Raw genomic sequence first — 17,710 nt, 5'->3', positions numbered from 1 at the left:
CCAATCATGCCTAATAAGTTTATGATTTACTATGGATCCTAGCACTAGGAAAGTATAGTACTTGAAACAAACAGATTCACACCAAACAGCTCTGTTTCAATACATATCCTCTCTGACAACACAGTGAATACTCCACCATTGCTTCAGATATCTGTTGGTGTTTGTCACCCCCAAGAAATGAATCAGAGGACCTTGCCAGCTTCAGCCATTCTATCCGTTTGTGATGAAACTGAGGTGTGAAACTTCTCACCGTGACCAAAGCGTTACCTGCACCTACAAGGACCAAAGTGACATTTCAATCAGCTCTTGCACAGGTTTCCATTATCATTATACCAGCCCATCGCCTCCAACCTGAGTTGTTTTCTCAGAAGCAGCTTCAGTTTTGGCAAAAAATTTGCCAGAGAACCCAAGTGAAGTTTGCAAGGGAAGGGAGAGTCGGCTAGGTGTGATGTGGGGCTAAGGAAGACACCAACCTAAATTGCAAGTGAGCAACAGGATGGGATGTTATACAGTACCTGCACTTTTTTAGGATACTGCTGAAAGCTGTAGGTTGGGGTGCCAATCATCACACAAACCCAAATCCTTGGTTATTCTGTGGTCAAAAATATGTTTCTTTTTTTTTTCAAAAAGTGAAGAGATTATAAAAACTAGGCTTCTAGGAGGAGGTGAAAACAGGCATGGAAGCCAGTTTTTCTGTTTCACTCTTACAGTAGGCTTATTACAAAATATTTGTATCTCTCTGGGGTGTTCTGTTTTTGCTCAGGGACATGATTTACTGCTCAGGGACATTTGTTAGCGGAGGGTTGTTAGTTAGGGTAGTATGTTTAGGTCATGGTTGGACTCAATGATCTTAAAGGTCTTTTCCAACCTGAGAGATTCTATGATTCTATGATTCTATGATTCTATACAAGTACTCTTCATGGATAGTTACCTTTACAGAACGGAGGAGTACAGCGTACAGCCAGCACACTTTGAATATCCGGGATGTTTGCAAGACTCTAACTTTACATCCCTCACTTCACCAAAAATACTAGGAACATGAGAAAGTGAAAGTACAAGACTTCTTTACTCACAGACCCAAATGATGGGAAAGGAGCACAGGTCAAAGAACAAATTGACTCACATTATGAAATTTAATTGTGAAAACTGAGATTTGTATTCAGGAGTTCACTTTTATTGACAAAAGCCGAACATGGAACCCATGAGTTTATTTCCCTTTAGGAGACTCCTATTTTTGGAAAGAAAGTGATTGCTGCACAGCACTAAAGTGTCCAGTGCCACTTTTGTATTATGAAAAACAAGAATAGTCAATAATCTATAAATAGAGGGCAGAAGAGAGAGAGAGAGAGAGAGAGAGAGAGAGAGAGAGGATGAAATGGAGATTTACAAGAGCATGAATGGATTGGAAAAAGCAAATGGGCATCTCACACACTGTAAGATAGAAAGGGGCTTCAATGAAACCAAAAGGAGCAGATTCAGAGCCAAGGCATGAGTCTGCCTTGAAAATCCCCAGGGGTGCTGTGGGTGCTGGAAGATGCTAGGGGCTTTAAGTAAACCTGGTCGTGGCCAGAGAAAAGGGATACTGTAAAGGATGTCTCAAAAATTGAGTTAGATCGGGTTGAATCGGGTTGAATGAACCTCTTGGATCAGACATGTTTTTGATGATGACGAGGTATACTTTGGAAAAGTCATACTGACCGTCCTTCTCTAGTGCATGTGCTACCACCACCTATTTTATGGTTTTGTAAGAGGTGGGATGTGGGAGTTTTTGTCTGAGTTGAGACAGCTGCTCTCATGTTACGTTTGATCAAAATAATTTAGAACTTAGTGTCAGACATGCCAAACCATTCCTGTAAAAAAAATAAATGAATCAAAGCAAGCATAAGACCTCAAAAAAAACCAAACACGTTATACTAAAATGCTTTTCTTTGACACTGAAGTCACAGAATACATCAGTTTTCCGTTGCAAAGTCATTTCTGGCATTGCTCAGAAATTTGCTTCCACAGAGTGTGAAGAAATGCAGAGATTATGCAGCTTGCAGACTGGTGGCTTTTTGAGCAGAAGCATGCACCTCTAAAGCCATGTCAGTCCTTGGGGCAATGAAGCCCTGGGGAAGCCCTCTGCTCCACTCATGTTGGCAGGAGCACCTGTTTTTATTGGGCTCAAGCCAGCTCAGATACGTGCAGAAAGCACTCTGCCAGAGCAACACAGAAACTGAGCGCTATTTAATTGACCTCAGTGAGGAAACGTGCCCAGACCCAAGGGCAGGCTATGGCTCACAGTGCAGGTATGCAGAAATGCACAGTGGAAAAATGAATGGAAAACTGACAGAACACATACCAAATGGGGTTTGGGTCTTGTGCTGGATACTGAGACCCCAGCACAGTGCTGAGGGGTGAATAATCATTTCTACAAAAAGCTTTCCTGATGTCTTCATCTTTCATATCAAACAAGAATCTAGGCAGGCAAAGAGGAAGGGGTGGAGGTTAGTGAGCTCACATTTCCTGGGCCGAGACGCAACAAATGCCCTGAAAAATGACGCAGAGGAAAGCTACAGTCTACTTCAAAGCAAGGAAAGCAGTCACAGAGATATATCTTCAAAGAATCATATGAATTTCTTCAGCAAGGAATTATTTTCTCCATTCTGTACATTTGCCAAGTACTGTTCCCTGCTCACTTAAATCTTGCAGATTTTTAGGACAGCTAGTATGGGAACAAACACAAAAATTGTTTCTGACACATCATTTTTCTGTTGCCAGTTCAAGGGCATCTAGAACATGCAGAAAAGGAGAATCTGGATTCTGCATATCACTTCTGCCTACTGCTAGAATAATTTAAAGAAATCCATCCTTGTGCATTCACAGAAGCTGAATCTTTCCTCAGGTTGTAGTTTAATTGACTGCCCTTAGCTGGACTAGAGCAAAATGCACATGCCTGAGAGACTGGCAGCAGGGTCCTTGCTTTGTTTATATAATCAGTACCTATTGCCAGGACAAGACGTAGGAACCCATCATCCTGCCAAGGCTGGACATGGCTGCACTTGGAGGAATTCTCATTGTGATAGGAAGTCATGCAGCCTCTGTATTGGCAAGCTATGTGATCTTCTCTCTCTAGCAACAGGAGTTTTGTGTTTACCTTTTCCTGCAAAACCCTCTCTGCTTATCCCCAGAAACCCATGGGCAACAGGTTGATCCTTGTATCTATTTAAACATGAGCCAGGAATGATTTATCTGTATCTGTGTACTGCAATCCAGCTTCTGACCTTAGGAGGACTCTCTACTCTGTGCTCCCGGGTAGCACTAAGAAACAGGCACACTGACCCGTAATTAAAGTCTTTCTGTACAGGAAGGTTATTGCCTACAACACAGATTCACAATTTCAAATGTCCTGAGCTTCTGCAACTTTGGTGGCTTACCTTCCTTGCACCTGTACAAAGCAAGTCATACATTGGAAAGCTTCTTATGAGAGATGGGGATGGGAGAAATATGAATTGTTGTTATAGCAACCTCCATGTATCCTCCATACATCTACATATCTCATAATAAAATTGTGTCAGTTTCCATCACTCCAAGCAACAAGCAGTGAGATTATTTGGGCATGAACAACAGGATCTTAGGTGCAGCAGATGAAATCCATCTAAAGGTAAAGCCCAGTCTTAGCTGTCTTCCACATACCCTTTCCACAGCTATGAGAAGCAAAGGAAAAAGAATATTTCACCTCCTATTTTGTGGAACTGTTTAAAACTGGAGATTACTCACAAATATTGATTTAAACAGACAGGATGCCATAGTGCGCAAGAAATATCTTAGCATGGTTTGGACACAGAATAGGTTTACATCACAGAGACCGACCATAGTGAGATAGTGAGCAGGAGGGCCTGGAAGTTTTTTGTTTCAGCATCTTTCAAAGAGGTTCCTGTTAAGAGAAATGTAGGACCACTTGCAGGCAGCTGCACCCTCAAGGTAAGAGAGAAAGATGCCCGCAGGCCAGAAATACACCTGTATTCTTCGCAGCCTTTTCTCTAGTCATGAAAGTCAGAGCAGTGAGTTGCTTATTTGCAAGAACTGAGTGGTTTGAAAGAAACAAAGACATGCCAGTTCAAGTGCTTCTGGCAAAGGAGCAGTTGTCTCTGGTCTGCAACCCACTTTCATGCTAATGTTGTCACCTGCATGCAGAGCAACTTTCCTTGCTTGGATTTTTGTGGGGAAAATGCACTTAGAAAATTCATTTTCTCTACTTCTCTGAAATGCTGCAGCTTTTTAGATGTCTAACAGTAGGACATCCTTGTGCAGTGATGAAAGTTGATTTTCTCCTGTGCTAATCCGCCATGTAAGAGAGATCTGTGTCGATGTGATCTTTGTATGTAGTTCTACAGAACCATAATAGCCATTGTTTAGGACACCAGAGGAGAAGTTTAAACAGAGTCCTGTAGGATTCACTTCTGCTCAGGGCTTCTGGATATGAGCATTTCATAGCTGCCATGAGCCCACTACCAACATCACCTGTGACTATGAAGGGCAAAGATGTCCAAGAGAAAGGCTCTTCCTTTTTGAAGACAACAGCAATTATAGGATTGCAGCAAAAACATAGCTGCCCTGAGCACTTAGTTATAACTCCCTGGTCACTACATCCAATCACCATGGTTCACACAGACAATGACTACTTAATTAAAATCACCATGCATCTCATACAACAAATAAAAATATGGCACAACTCCCAGAACAACAGCTCTTAATGAAGAGTGATGAATACAGGAAGGAATTTCCTTTTGAAAATTTCCCTCATTAGCATTTTTGAAAGGGGACATAACAGAAAAATGTCTCATTGAGATTATGAGACAAAATTATCTTGGAGAAATCATGGCTCCTTTGATATCCTGTGGGGAAATTTCCACTTAGATGAAACCATCAACCTCATTTTGGAGTGACTAAATTTTACCTGCAGTTTTCTGACTTCTCTTAATGCTCCTATGTCACTGGAAGCTGTGGTTTAGGTCTAACCCACCAACACTTTTGGCTGGACAACCCCCCTCATAATGAGTCCCTAAAGTATGAACAGTTTTGAAAATGTCTTCCTTCCTCCCAAATCTGAACTGAAACTGTACATGGCTGAGGAATAAAGTCACACTTTCATATACTTTTAGAATTTGATCAAGGGTATCAGGCTCTTAGATCATTCCATGCACTGGAGTTTTAGTATTTTTTACAAAGGCCTCCTTTTTTTTTGTCTGGAAGATATGATATGAGAGGACATGACAGCAAACAGATGCTGAATGAGCAGAAAAACACCTATATAATGCTGATGTTGTCCTACAAAGCAGGTACTGATAATGTTACAACATCCATTAAGGGATTTGTAATCCTTCCATTAAGAAATGAAAAACAAATTACAAGATTTTAGTCCAAGACATACAAGCTGAAACTCTGATCCTTTACACTGCTTTTCTCCAAATCCTGGTGATGATCTATAAACACTTTTTGCTCAGTAAAAAAGATCAGAATCACAAAGGCTATGATTTCAGCAGGACTGATTTTCCCTCATTGCACATATGACGGATATCCCCACTTCAAGGAATTTCCCTAAGACACAGAAGATGATGCGGGAAGAAGAAATTAGACTTTCAGCTGAGGGAAGGGAACAAACTGCACAGAGCAATGGGAGAATGACAGCACTAATTCTGATACCTGACTCATGTCCAAGTTTTTGCTTATTATTTTCAAAGTAAAATGAAGACCAAGAAGAAGGAATTATACACAAGGCTGGGCTTTGTGTTTTAATCCTTGTAGCCTGGCTGGATTAGACAATGATTTCAGCGTCTTGGTGTCTCACATCAAAATGTTTTTACTGCATTGTTGTCTCCTACTTGTGAGCATGGCAGCATGCCTGCTGGCACCAAGACCGTCCATACTGACCTGTGTGGTACAGCACTGGACCTCCTTCTAGCAGGGCAGGGTTGAGCTGCTGGAGTGTGAGCAGTTCCTCTGGTGCCAGAAAACACTTTTTGTCATCTGTGAGATACTGTTGTTAGCTTAAGATCCTTCCTTAAGCTTTTATCCAACTATGGTCATGAATAGGATGTTGACACAGTCTGAAGCTTGGGGATCGGCTAACACGAGTTGAAGTTGCTGGTGTGTCTGAGTCCTAATCTCTACAGCCAGGAAGGAAAGACTGCCTTGTTTTACAGCAGGAAGAAAGGAGACAAACATCCCTAAGGACACAAGGAGATGCAGTCATGAGTCTAGGATTTGATGCTTTTCAGTCATCAGAATCCTTTCAATCTGGTGATGCAAATAAGATTATACACAAATTCAGAAGCAAATCACTGCTCTGGATAAGGTTTATTTCCCAGCATGAGGCTGGGTTCATCTTAACTACCCTAGAAGATCCAGCTCATTTGTGCCTTCTAAAGATTGACCCAAATCTCAGGGGCCAACACTGACCCTCTCCAGATGGAATATAAGCGCTCTACCGAGTCCCATTATGGCCGGACATGGCATCCTCATAGCACTGTGTGGTTTCAGCCTCCTCTCCCACTCAACACCGAGTCACGTTACTCCAACAGGAGACCACAGAGAGACCAGAGAACATAAATGATGAATACAGTCGTGACTATGAGGGTGGATATGTCTATCTGCTTGGCAAAAAAAAAAGAAGCATGCTTAGTATGTGATCTAGGCATGCTAAAAATCCTACCCAGCCTTGGCTTTGGCATCTTGCCTATGCAGCACGTAAAAGAGCTTCATATCCAACCAGCTTGCTCTAAAGGTTATTTAATCTGACAGGTGTAGGATCACATGTCTCAATACTGAACTTTAGCAGTACATGGGAGGTATTACTGCTATGTCATGCCCATAGGTAAGGCATCCCAACATTTTTTTCATTAATAGGAGCACTTGGGACACCACACTGTGGATTGCATAACAAATCTGAATGCCCAGCTTCTTCCTGCACCGTCAAAGATTATCCTGGCCTCAGCAACATGAGCAGACCCTACAGCAGCTTTCCACTAGTGTGCAACATTAAGAGGGAAGACTTGCATAAACATGCCTTGTGCTTGCCTGGTTCTTCTGTAATGTGATCCTGGCAGAGCCTCAAAGAAACTTGCTTGAGGCTCAGGCCGTGCTGGAGATACAGGCCATGAATGCTTTGGGCTGCAGAAACAGTAGAACGTGGATGGTTATATGGTGCCAATCTGCATCTGTCTGTTTTCATGCTGGGCTCTAAGGCCTGGATCCGCTTGTAAATGGACAGATTTCTGCTGTGCGCTTCAAGGTTCTCCTTCAGGAAACAACTTGGGTTTCTCTGTGTTTTGCACGTCTGCTGAGCTTCTCTGCAATTCACATCCCACATGTGCCTGGGATTTCACAGCTTCAAGGTCATCCCTGGAAAGATTGAAGCTGCTGCCTGATCTGTGCAAGTTGACATGCACAGGTACTTAAGGTGACAAGGATTCAAGCAAGAAAGCTTGTATAATTTGGATGAATTTCTAACCTAGGAAATGCACCTGACAGGCTTATAAAGATGTAAACCACTTGAACTGTTTATTAAACAGCAGTTAGCATGGCAAAACACACAAATCAGCAAACAAAACCCATAACAGAAATAGCAAAGGGCGATCTTTCCATTGTAATTTCAGGGTTGTGGCTGGATTTCTGCCTCAAGGAATGGGAACTCGTCTACTGAAACTCAAAAAGATGCCATGTAGGTGCTATGTAACCACTCCTGCACAGCTCCTCTGTGTTTGCCTGTGTCTCCTGTAGATCTCTGAGATAATGAGGAGACCCCTCTTTCCCCATTACTTTGCAACCTGGTTTTGAAATGCCTTCTCTCCTCCTACCACAGAGCTCATCTGTCAGATTTTCTCTTCCATTAACTAAAATATGCACCTCTGCAGTGTTTTTTCCTTTGGAGCTGAAGCAGGAACAGGACTCAAGTACAGATAATTGCTTTTCCCAAAGTCATGCCCTTTTTGTATTGTTACTCCATCCTGATGTGCAGGTGTCACTATTTTGCACGTATCAGGGTGTTCTGAATAATGGTCAGGTCTGTCTCTACAAATGTCCCAAGAGTTGTTCAACCTTACTGAGACAGGTAGCTTAGTTGCCTCCAGAGATTAAGGTAATATTAATTAAATCAGTAACCTGGCATGATCAGTCTTCGACTCTGAGCAACCCTATAGGATTTCCTGATCAAGGATCTCTTTTCATTCAGATCCATGTGAAATGAGTCTTTCTCTCTGCTTCTAATTTCATCTCCTAGGTGAAGAGGCAAAATACAGCCTGCCGGCACACTACAGTATTTTACATGATTTATACATTTTGATCTCACAAGGACATCTAAAAGTGAAGGTTTAGCTTTTCAAGCTGGCTGTGTAGTTCAAACAATAACAGAGCAGAGCAGGGCATCAGTTCTGAGGTCCCTACCATGCAGCCTCACTTCAGCATGAAATACAACCAGGATGCAGATCTCTGAACATTGAACATTCGAATGGAAAAGCTTTTAGAAATGTGCTTAAAAGGTAGAAGATGGCCAACAGAAAAAGGACATGTAAATTTCATCTGCCTCTCATTCTCTAGCATAAGCCCATGTTGTAAATCTGAATTCAATGAGGTATTTGCTCCACACTACTGTTAAATTAGATGAACCAGCATAATCTCCTTGTTAATGATACATATCAGCTAGTTGTGTTCTTCACACATTTAGCAGCATTTTGACAAGTATGTGTCTTCCCAAAAGCTCAGTTAAAATGGAAGCTCTGCTGAAGTGGATTTGGCATTTCAGGTGTCAGAGGCAGCCTTTTTGTTGAAGAATGTGGAAAGCAAAAGCATGCCTCGCTAAGTCAGCTACATCTAATGGATCTGCCCCCAGTGGCAGGTTGCACCACTGAGTTAATAGTGGCCTTACTTTAGCAGAACTGGCTCTACGAGCCTGTAGAGCAGAGTATGTCATTCTTGGTCTCATTACTAGCAAACCTTCTTGCAGATGCTCTGTTACTTTAACACAGAGATCATATTGTCTTTTTTTCAGCTAGAGTGTAAAGGAGAGTGCCAACACTCTCTCAATGATATTCAAAATGTCATGGCAATTAGGTGAAGTCCCTGGTGACTGGAAAAAAGGCAACATCACTCCCATTTTTGAGAAGGGTAAAAAGGATGACCCTGGAACTACTGACCTGTCAGTCTCACTTCTGTGAGAAAGATCATGAAGCAGATCTTCCTGGAAGCTATGCTAAGGCAGATGGAAAACAGAAAGGTGATATTGGAGAACCAGCATGGCTTCACCAAGAGCAAATCCTACTGGATTCTATGATGGTGTCAGTGCATCAGCATACAAGGGAAGAGCCACTTATAGCACCTACCTGGACTTCAGTAAGGCCTTTGACTTCGTACCCAACAGCATCCTTCTCTCCAAATTGGAAAGACATAGATTTGATGGGTGGACTGTTTGATGGATGAAGAATTGGCTGCAAGATTGAATCCAGAGAGTGGAGGTCAATGGCTCAATGTTTGGATGGAGATTAAAGACAACTGGTGTCCCACAAGGTTCAGTGCTGGGACCGATACCCTTTATTATCTTCATCAGTGACATTGACAGTGGGGTCAGGTGCACCCTCAGCAAGTTCGCTGATGACAGCAAGCTGTGGGGTGCAGTCGACACACTTGACGGATGGGAGAGACCTAGGCAGGCTTGAGCAGCAGGCCCAGGTAAATGTCATGAGGTTCAACAAATCCAAATGCAAGGTCTTGAATCTGGCTCAAGGCAACTCCCACGTAACAGTACTGGCTAAGGGATGAAAGGACTGAATGCAGCCCTGTCAAAAATGACCTGTGGGGAGTGTTGGATGGCAGGCTGGTCATAAGCCAGCAATGCACTCTCTCAGCCAAGAAGGCCAACTGAATCCTGGGCTGCATCAAAAGAAGCATGGCCAGCAGGGTGAGGGAGGTGATCCTGCCCCTTTGTTCTGCATTGATGTGGCCTCACCTGAAGCACTGAGTCCAGATGTGGAGTCCTCAGCACAGGAGAGACATGGATCTGATAAAGTGTGTCCAGAGGAGGGCCACAAAAATGATACAAGGGATGAAAAACCTCTCCTATGAGGATAGGTTGAAAGAGTTGGGCTGTTTACTCTGGGGAAGAGTTTTTCATCCCTCCATATTTCCAAGAAATGGTTGGCTTGGTAGTGAACTATTTACATCTTCCACACAAAGCCAGCTACAGTGTGATGACTGTGCCATTATCTGAGGTCTGGCTTTCTGCCTGGATGGCAAACTATTACAGTTAAGGTGCAAGGCTGAGCATAACTGACCCACACATCTTGACAGCCATTCGCAAGAGGGGTCATCAATCACAACCCACAGTGCATTGACAGCAGACTCAGGGCTTTTCTAGGTGTGGCAGGAAAGCCAGAGGATAGTGCTGCTTATTTGTTTCCAGGTGCAGGTGAGGTGACAAACTGTCCTACTCCTCTGTGTATTAACACTCATGTGGCATGTCTTCCAGTTATCTTTCACAATGAAGGAATCCAAGGGAGCTTTTTTCTGAGATCTGGAAGTCAGTGGGCTGTCAGTCCTGTGTTGCAGAATCTTGTGAGCACCACAGCTCAGGCCAGTGCCACATCTTTCTGCAAAAGCCCATACAGGAAGAGACCAAAGAGTTCCCATGAGGAAAGCAATTAGAGGCCTCAGAGAAATCCAGTTAGAAAGCTATTCTATTTTTGGCAAACAAGACTTGTGCTCCTCACAATGTGTAGTTTTAGAATGTTAATTTTATGTAAGGTCACTTAAAAAGAGAAAAATACCTCCATCCTCCTCCACCCCTGCTGTTCACTGACTGTTGTTTCTTTGGTGACCCTTTTGGATCTCACAACACATGGCAGATGCAGCGCTACCCAATCTATCCTGATGTGGCTTCCAACTGCTCTGCTGGCACTTTATTTAGTTTGCAAGCCCTTATGGTAGGGACAAGCTCTCTGTTCCATGATTGTACAAAATTTAACATGAAGAGGTACTGTTGCTGCCAGGGGATCATTTTGTTGTGGTAACAACAATATCACTGTCATACCCAACTTCTGTGCGTAATACTTTTATGCAAACTAAATTTCTCAAAACTTCAGTCCAGATGGATCAAACTCTGGATTTTGTGAATTTTTGCAACTCGTATCTTTGCTTGGGCACTGTAGAGATACACCACCGTGTTCTTTCAGGAAGAAACAAGTGTAATGTTCCTGCTCTTTTTCTCCTTGTAAGCATGTTAGTACAAGCAGAGTTGAAGCTCACAGAAGAACACATTCAGCCCTAAACATATTTGATGGTGCTGTAGATGGACATTGATGAAATCAAGATGTTCTCTAACTGTCTGGGGAAAAGATTCCTGAGGTGATGGCTCATAAAAGCAGGATAACTAATTATCTACCAAGACTTGCTCAGGATTTATGACTCATTTATATGATTCTAGTCTGTTCTTTCTGTTGGAGGACACCAGTTTGCCATTCTATTAATTCTTAAATAATAATACTACCATTAAAAAAAAGAAACAAAAAACCAAACAGTAGTACTTCAAATACCTTATGATTGGGATTTTTAAGTTTATTCACCCACTGTTTTTATTACGAGCAGAATGAGGTCACTGTTTGCACATCTGCACTGCATGCTCTTCCAGAGCATGAGAACAAACTCTGTGGGATACATCACTGATCCGGCAAGCATTTGTCTCCTGTTCCACTGAAACCATCTGTGACACGCTCACAATAAGGTCAGCTTGGTTACAGATACAACCCTCACTGCCCCAACAAATAACAGATTTCCACCACCTTCAGACTGTAGTCCCTCTAAGACTAACTATATACTACACAGGACAGAGAACACCGTGTTGAGCTCTTGCAGCTTGCTGGGTTTTGTTTAGTAGAGCATGCATGCTGCCACTGATAGCAGACTACCATAAAGCTGCTCATAGTGATGCTACATAATTGCAATTTTATGTAATGCTGAGGACTTCCCAGGTACCCCTCTGTGCGACCAAGGGCTGATCTTCAGAAGTGCTCCTGCAAGATGACAGTCCAACTTGAGTTAATCTGCAAGATATACAGTGCTGCCTGGTGCCATCAATAAGTTCAAGCCAATATCTGATTCTGCTCTACAGAATGGCTGAAAATCAAATATACAAAACACACTGTTGCCAGAAGGGATTGAGCAAAGAGAGGGATTCATTTCCTTTTGGCCAGCAGGCAGCTTGCAATAGCTGATCACAGGGACTCCAATGAGAATGGATGGGGAACAGGGTGTTCTGGCAGCAATTACCAATAGCACGAGGTCTTCCATCACTATGGAACAGTGGCTGAATTTCACTAGAGGAGAAGGTGTTTCATCAGTGGGTGTGCATACTTCCTCACTGCTTGTCAGGAAGAAAAAGACCTGTTATCCTTCAGAAACCCCTGACTAAAATCTTCCTTCCATCTAGCTTTTGATAGTGAAAATCAAACCTAAATTCCTAAAATTAAATTCCTGAAAAAACTCCTAAATTCCACTGACTTACCTTATATAGAGCAAAAGACAATTTGTAATTCGGGCTATCTACACTATCTACTAAGTCTTACCTGAAAGAAAGGCCTATGGAGAGTGTTTTGAATGTACTTCTGCCAAGTAGTATAAATGTGGTAAGCCACGTGACACCTAGGAGTTCCTTGAGATAGCATTACAGAAAAAACTGCTTCAGCTCCAAGTAAAAAAAGATAGTAACTTTAATAAAACTCTTTCTGCTCACTTGTTGTGAGTAAAAGCACTCACAGAAACGGAGCTGTTGTGTGAAAAGAAGGAAAAAAATGGAAGAGTTTCAACCAGAGGTGCAAAACCAGCAGTCTTCCACCAGGCCCCTTCAGGCTTGAGATCAGCTCTGCTCTGTGGTCCAGCAAAATACCTGAAAAGTGGAAATTTCCTAGAATATTTCTTTGGGTTCAAAGCATTGCTACACATCCACAAGTACTCCCTGCAGAACATTTTAAAGAAGGCTCTCAAGGTCCTTCTTTAGGATAATATAATAATAATTTAGGATAAATAGAGATAATTATTTAGGATAGCTCTCCAAAGCAGTCAATCACTTACTATAACAGCTAGGCAGAAGAGAAGTGGGCAGCTGGAACGCAGCAGTTGTCACCCACAGAAAGATACAGTTTCCTTCCAATAATGTTCTACCCGTTTTCTTCAGGAACTTCTGCTTCAATTCCAGAAATCCAAGGAAGACCACAGCACAACACCACCATACTTTATTATTTCTGTCTCCTTTACCTCAGTCTTCCAGTCCCAAATTAAAAGAGCTTGTTCTCCCACAGTCTGAACCCTCTCTGCTCTGGAACAGGAATATACAGCATGACTGTACAAAGGTACAGGAATCTGAGCTCTGAAAGAGAACCAGTGGATCCAAATGGGGAACTAATAAAGGGATTCTGCTTTCTGGAGCCACAGCTTATTTTATGGTCTGCCTTTGGGACTGAACGATGCTATTTCTCACTTTGCAGATGAGGTTGTTTCACTCGTAATGAGTATAATACATGCATGAAGGCAACAAACGTAACTTAGTCTCTCCCTATATTATTATCCTTTAGGAACCAATCTAGTTAGCTAAGTAAGAATACAAAATGATGATCCACAAAGTCTGCTTCCTGCTGTCAGTTTATCACCTCTGCTATTTTTAACACTCTTCTGAGAACTGGAAATATGTTTTGACAAAGATACCATCTTCCAGGCAGGGAGACAAACAGTGAATCAGTCTGTTCATATTAATGTCACGACAGTGATCACATCCAAGACAGTGAAGGGCAAAGATCTCTGCAATGCATGTTTTCTGTTTGTTATCATCTATTCATTCTGTTTGTATGAGGAAATCAAAGGACTGGGCTGGATGCTGAGCCCATTCCCAGGGTTTATGCCTCAGGTTCCTATTTTGCAGGAAGATGTCCGTTTCTCTGTAACTAGCTATGTGGCTTCTTCTGGAAGGCATTCTGCAATCTTCAGATGCAATCCCAGAGACTGATTCAAAATTTCCACAGCTCCTGATCCTGCTCCAGTCAGCAAAACAGATCCCTATTTTATTTTAAATCTTTTTTGTTCCAGGCTCTTGAAGCTTTGGAAACTGAAAGACGGATGTTTAAAATCTCTTTATAGAGCAAATCCTTCTGCGTAGGCAAAAAGGACTGGGATACACACTTGGTTTAGAAACAGCTATTCTCTGGGTCACATCTGAAAGGATATTTTCCCGAAAACTACCCCTCCTTCCTGTCTTCAGACAAACTCCTACCCTCAGCAAAATTGCCAACAGAAGCAAACATAGTGGACAAACATATCACTCCTGAAGAAGAGTATACAAGAGCTGCACATGAGGAAATGACAAAGGCATGGCAAATTTCACTTGCCAATTTTTCCATTGGCTTTTAACACCCTTACTTACACTTATTTATCATAACTACTCTACTTACACAATACATTTTTTTTCTTATGCTGAAATTCTTTTCTGGTATTTGTTTGAGTAATTCAGCTCAGAGAGGATTTCTCCTTCCTTTTTCTCTACCCAAAAAAGTCTCATCAATTTTTTTTCCAGTTGTATTTTCCTCATTTCTTTCTAACGTGTATGTATATGTGTAACTGAGTAGACACATAGAAGTTGCCAGGAAAGCCCTCTTGTTAAATAATAGAACTACTGTCCACCTATAGCAAACTGCACAATCAGTTCTTTTTTTTTTTCCTTGTTTTCTTATGAGTACAAATTTTTATTTTTATTTTTATTTTTATTTTATTTTATTTTAATGTTAAATGCTGAGAAAAAATATAGCATTAATTTCAGGTCATCCTCCTTGTTCAAAGAGTGCTGAAATAGACCTGAATATGGCCAAAGACAGAACTACATTTTGCTAACAGGCCCATATGTGTATTGGTTAAAATAATAAAAATAATGTAAGAAGTATCTCTCAAAAAGTAAAGGTTTTCTCCTTTTTGATTGTGTATTTACAACATGACACTTACAACATGACATGCTTAAAATGTGGTTAGTGTCCCTGAGAACTATGAAGTAACCTATGACATTTGTTAAGGATCTCCAGATGGCACTGGCATCCAAACATTACTGCCCATCCAGCATTATTTTGGGGCAAGAAAACTACACTGACTCTCAAGAAAACCACTCGAAATGGTAGCCTTTTGGCAGACTGCAACACTACTTCCATCTCTGCCAAAATTGCATGGGTCAGAAGGAAAGTGACCTAAACCACCACATAATATTTCATTTCACTGTTCAGCACAACTGCTCAACAGAAACTTGGGCTGCATCAAGCTTCTTTAATGATCTGTAGACGTGATGTGTTATTAAAAATTTTTTAAGAAATTGATTAATTCTGCTGTCCATTGAATGGATGCGTCTCCCTGTGCATTGCACTGTATGAGCAAGGAAGACAAGAAAATAAAATATCTCCATCTTCTTATGATCCATGCATTGTTAATGATCCAACTACTCTTTTTTTTTCCTGCATTAGAGTCAACCTGGAGATGCTGGAATTGGGATATTTCTCCAGAATGAGCAGCACGGTGTCTCTATGGAGCCTGAAGTCATGGCTGAGCAAAAAGCTTATTTCAGCACACCAAACCAATCAGGGCCCCTGTCAAATGCTTGAAGGTCTGGGAGAAATCCATTCTTTCTAATGACACTGCTGCAACATGCCACTCTCTGGTACACATTCAACTGGAGTAATGCTCTTCACTGCATAGGCAAATAGGGAAAGATGCCTCGCATTTTGTATTTTCAGGATGGATGTTAGTGAGCATCATATTTCAATATGTGAACCCATCTTTCACCAGTTACTTTGCCTGTGAAGAGCAAAGGAAGGGGGAGAACAAGAAGGAAATCAGGGTCACAGAAAAGGAGACAAATAACAGTTGAAGCAGACAAACAGCCTCTGTTTGTGCATGCAAATTAAGTACAGCATGTTTGCAGCTGCACTGTATTCCCCCAGAAGTTAAACACGGGGGAAAGCATCTATGCCTTTGTCACTGTCAGGTTAGTACAACTGCGTTTCAGTGGGCTTGAACCAACTCCTCCTGTTATTTTTCTAAGTCCACCATGACAAATCATCTCTACTGGTTTTCATTGCTACCTCCTTCCCTTCCCATCTGAGGAATAATTGCACAAGTCTCCTGAGCTATGCACACTAATTTCATCTTTGCTCTTTTCTAGGCCCCCATGCTCATGTAAGTGCCTGTCTTTGCCATTTCCTCCTTGTAATCAGAATCCCTAGGGGAAAACGTGGTGATTGTTCAAAAGTCTTTACCAACAAATACCCTGCTGCTTGTCTGCTCTGCTCAAGGAAGCTGTTGTGCGATTGCGTGTGTTGCCCATTCTGCATGGGGACAAGTGCTTCTCTCAGGGGGGAGATTGTCTACAAACTGCCAAGACACCATGCCTGAAAGCAAGATCCCAGTGCATGTGCTTTGTTGACTGAGGTGACAAATGAAATACAATAGCATTTACAGAGCAGAAACTATTCTAGAGATGCAAATATAATTGCCCCAGTAGCAAAGTTATCAGAGGGCTTTAAACTTGCATCAGGACAGTCTTTAGGCTCCTCCTCCAAGGGGAGCACAGTTTCTACTTTGGCACTGTTCCTGGTGTGACTGAATTGCCTCTCCAGCTGGACTCAAGTAAGACAAATACTACCAGCTAGAAAAAGCTTCACAAAGTACTGCTATGAAACCCAAGAATGTAGTATTTCTGCCACCAGGAGTATATCATGAGCCACTCCAAGCACAAACGTCAACAGCTCCTTTGTTACATTCCTCCCAGAAGACTCAAAGCTGGGTAAAGTCAGAAGCATCAGCTTCCTCCTTCTGAAGTTGTGCAAGAACTTTTGAGATGTCACCATTAGCTGTGTCATTTTGCAAACTGTTTATTCCAAGGAATGATCGTTCACTGCACTAAGGTCAACCAATGGTTTTGTTAAAGCAGCTGAGACATTGCTGTCCCTGCTGGGAGGGCTGGGGTAGACACAGCTCCAGGACCTTTGTCCTAGACAGACAATGGGGATGCGGCATGGCCTGAAACATAACTCAGAGCTCTTAGTGCCAAGGGAAGTTGATGCTTGACTCCAAAGTTAAATGCTTGCTTTCCGATAATTTCCAAAGCCAAGATAGTCATCTCTAAACCCTACTAAGCTCTTTAAGGAAATATTTGGTTTATCTTCCAGCAGGAACACATTACACACTCTCTAGCAATTTATATACATACAAGATGAACATTAGGGCTTTTTCCTCTGTGCCTTTCAGACCGCTGCTGCTGTATGTTCAGCACATGATGTGATAGGAAGAAGATGTGATTTCTACCAGTGGCAAAAAACAGACTTTTTAAGCCAACTCAGTTAACTATGAAATAAACAAAAAACATTTTCTTCCTGTCACTTCACAAATGTATAATGAGATTTCTATAACTTAATTTTTCTGTGGCAGGGAATTTAAATTCCACAGAGCGAGAGGTTTCTGCATGAGGGGAATGTATAAAAAATGCACGTCACAGGGTTGGTAATAGCTGTGAGGAAGCAAAAGGGCTTAAACCAACCAATAAGTTGACAAAATCAACAGAAGTTTTTTCAAGGGTATCATTTGTTTAACGTCTGCCTGTGCATGAATCATGCTTCCTTACAAATACTGGTAACTGTGAAACTCTTTTTGCTACCAA

Source organism: Meleagris gallopavo, chromosome Z (genome assembly GCF_000146605.3).
Source record: "Meleagris gallopavo isolate NT-WF06-2002-E0010 breed Aviagen turkey brand Nicholas breeding stock chromosome Z, Turkey_5.1, whole genome shotgun sequence".
In the NCBI taxonomy this organism is placed as follows: domain Eukaryota; kingdom Metazoa; phylum Chordata; class Aves; order Galliformes; family Phasianidae; genus Meleagris; species Meleagris gallopavo.
This window is presented reverse-complemented; position numbering follows the sequence as displayed.